Genomic DNA, 4,109 nt, shown 5'->3' with positions numbered 1-4,109 from the left:
ATTTTGTCTTGAAGATCTTGTAAAGTTAGTTTGAGCGTATTTTAAAAAAATCGTTTGGAAGATATTGATTGAAATTTAATACAGATTTAAGTATTTTTTTTTTAGTTTTAGTATTAAGTGAAAATTATAAAGGTCTAACCTCTTTAAAGTAAATAAGCCAAGAAGGATTGAAATTTGATTTTCATCTACATGGAATATTATTTAGATATTAATTTCATATTTAAGATTTATGTTGATGGTATATTTTCACAAAAAATAAGCTCACAGATTTTCATGAAATTGCTGCTTATTAGATTTATTTATTTATTTTAACTTTTTATGTAATGATTTTTCAGTCTGTTTCCTTTCACACATACTTCTTATTTTTGTTTGTATTTTTTGTTATTGTTATCTTATAATGAATATTTTGTTTAAAAAGCTCTCTATGTGTCTCAAGACACTATAACAGATGTAAATAAATAATTTATATACTGTAATATGTAAATACGTATTTTAAAGACTTTTGGTTCCAAATCACCTACTCCCATAGATGACTGCCCAACCCAGCTTGAAAATTAAAAGTATCGAGTTAGAATTACTGACTTGAATAACGGTGTACATATATACATTTCATCAGCTATCTATTGAATTTTTAGTTTTAGTTGATAGTTAATGTATAATTGTTTTTTAATAAATTCCATTATTTCACCAATGAAATCGGAGAAAAATACTATTACGAAGTGTGCGAGATTTTAGAAAATAATTCATCTTATTATATGTACTCCATTAAAATTTTTTGATGAAAAATTCTAGTTAAAGTTGAAAACTGACAAAATTCACTCATAAAATCAAATGAGGTACTTCCATCCCAGCCGTATTATCCGGATATTTAGAAAATTTACGGTATAAATTATTTGTATTATACTTCAGTATAATAGTATAAACCCATACTTTGTTTCTTCGAGTATGGATTATTGGAAATTGATGAACAAAAGAGATATTTCATTTAACAAAGAGAGATTCCCTAAATCAAATTCCATTTAATAATACTGAAATAATACAAACATCAACAAATGCTTGAATCTAGCAAATTTCGCTTCCAAAGCGTGAGTCTCATTTTTTTATTTATTCCTCTACCTTAGTTATTTGTATAAGTTGATCGATATATAGTTTGATTTAATCGTTTTCTTGTAAAGTATCATTTAATTGCTAAAACGTAATAAAAATCCCCTGCCTCTAGGTCGGTACGTATTCTACTTTATGAAATTTCAGTTTTCCTTACATCAAAAATTTATTTGGAATCTGACCAACAAAAAAAAAAATTGGGCGCCAGAAGACGGATTACGCGATATTTGATTAGTGCTGGATATCTGGATCTGTTTTAATTAAATAAAAGACGACCAGGCTCCCTCTAATGGTGGTGACATGAAATAGTGGCTGGATATATCCCCTGTCATGGGCTGTCCATTACACGTTCCACCGCTCCAGTCGGTCAAGTTCAATTGTGGCAGAAGACAATGAGGTGGCTTTGTGCCCTGGTGCACCGCACGCTCTACCACAGAAAACCTCAAACAAAGCACCTTGTCCCATAACTCATTTCCTTTATATTGACTTTTAATCGTTTAGTTCTATCTGTGTCAAAAAAAGGGCATCTGGAGGATTCCACACTATTTTATTCTCGGTAACATTTAAAGGGGTCTGGAAGTTTTTAAAATGTTTTTTTTTACTGTTACCACATGTGACCGGGTAAGTTTGGAAAGACTAAACTACTGTTGACATCGCCATTATTTAAATAAGAGTAGTAACATTGTAGTATGATAAATTATGAACTTTCCAGATTAAGTTAAACAGGTTGGTCCTACTTGTTACTTCTAAAACCCTATACCTCTATTAATATATGTGTATATGCAGTTTTAATGCGAACAAATATTTTTTGCATTTATTAAAATTAATAATAAATTAATTAATTTATTTATTATTAATTAAAATTAAATAAACAAATAAGCCAGCAAGTTAATTTATCTTATATCTAGTCATGTTATAAATTATATATACAGTATAGAAGAGGTTAATTACCTATTGATATTTCTGAATTAATATTCTTAAGCTATAATGACAGCAGATCTGGATTGGATATTAATGTTTTTTTATTTGTGAAGGTCTCAGCTTCTTTCAAAAAGGTAATAACCAAACAATTCATAATATAAATTTTAAAATACTAAATGATTTTTCCACAAAATGTTTCTGTATGACATAATTTGGCCTGTTTTAGTAATCAAGATAACAAACGAAGGCTCTAATCTGCCAAAACTGAAAAATGGTAAAAATTTAAAAACCGTCTTTTTTTCTTTCTTATCCATGAAAACTTTGATGAAATATAACTTATTACTTTCTTCTACTCTAAGAAAGTTATAACTGTTTATTAGTTTGTTAATAAGAGATTGTTTAAGTTTTGGAACGGAGAGCAAACGGCGCAACGCCCAACAGTTCCATGTTAATACAAAATCGTGTTGGAACATGTCTTATGTATTTCAGTGTTAATATTCCTTTTACAGTTTTAATATTCAATTTGTTTTATCCATTACTTTGCTTAAGGTTTTTTGGGGAAAACACTTTTTCTTCTCCCCCCCCCTTTTTCCTTTGAAGAAAGTCCATAGGTCAAGTTCGGAAATTGTGCAATGGAAGGATAGCGATTCATTTTTAAATTCATATCACAAAGATTAGATTCATTTAGAAAGTGTATTTATATTGATTGAAACCCAGAAAAAAAGTTTTGTGGAAGAATTATGTTCATTTCTAATTGTGCTGATGAGTGTAAAATACAACCTTTTTCAGCTAATTACTGATAAACTATTTTTACTGCTCTCCCTTAATCAGGGAAACAGAAATAGTTTTTATTCTGTGACTAAGCAGAAACAAGCAATATAATAATTTGTAGACTAGCGGAATCTCATGTTTTAATTACGCATAATGAAAGTTTAATATTTGGTTTGAAAATCGGCATTTTATAATATTAATTTATTAATTATAATGCTAATTTTGATTAAAAGTCTTCCTCCTATCCATTTTCTATAAAATATGCTTTTAATTTTAATTGATCAATTAATTTAAATTTATCGTTTTTAAACCAATAATTCTAATGATATTTAAATTACGGTAGTCATTGCAGAAAACACCAATTAAAATTCTGCTTGTAAAATTTAAAATTTTTACTTAGAAGTTAGCGGAAATACAATTACATAAAAATATGAATGGATTTGGTCTCGGGGATACTCTAAAAATGTTCTTAAGGCTAAGAGAGATGTTTTTACTGACTTTTTTTTTTTTTAGGAATTGTATTCCTACTCTCTCCTGGCTTTTAACAATATAATTTTTATTTTAGAATTATTATTTTATTAATTATTTCTTATACAGCTGTATGTACAGCCTTCTTTTATGTCTTTGCTTTTTATTTGTCAAAGAAACGTTGTTTTATATTTTGAAATAAAAACATTTTGATAATAAATTATTATTTATTATTAGATAAATTATTAATTATTATTATCAGAAATTATTATTTATTTACACTAATTCCACTAACTCTAAACCCAACCTATAAAATCCTATTGACCCCTCCGTCCTTTTCGTAAAAACAATCAGCAGGGATATTACTAAATATTTCAAACGGACACAGTAGTTCACTTATACCATTTTTGATTGCGACTGCGTGTCTATACTTACTTTTTATATAATAAAATATAAAAAAAACAAAAGTTTTGAATATGGAAACAAGGAAAACTGTAGTTAAAACGTGCCGTTTATGTTAGCCATTGTTCTGGTTTTGTTCTAACCGCTATGAGTAATTTTCACATGACTAGGATACTAAGAATAAACATTTTTATGACACTCGGTGACGTGTAAGTGGATTTTCCGCTAACTCTACCCTGATTAAACGAAATATAACGCAAATACATGAGTAATGTAGATTGTATCCTTATGACGAAACAAATCGTATTGATGCTTTGTACCTATTGTAATGAATAATATTAATAATAATTTGGATTAAGCCTGTTTTAAATTAAACTTTGTTTTTAAGCTTTAACACTCGATATGTATCTGATATTTGTATTAGAATCTTCTACTGAAGGTCT

This window comes from Halyomorpha halys, unplaced genomic scaffold (assembly GCF_000696795.3).
Source record: "Halyomorpha halys isolate HHAL.00 unplaced genomic scaffold, Hhal_1.1 Scaffold780.1, whole genome shotgun sequence".
NCBI classification, from domain to species: domain Eukaryota; kingdom Metazoa; phylum Arthropoda; class Insecta; order Hemiptera; family Pentatomidae; genus Halyomorpha; species Halyomorpha halys.
Note: the sequence above shows the minus strand (reverse complement) of the source record.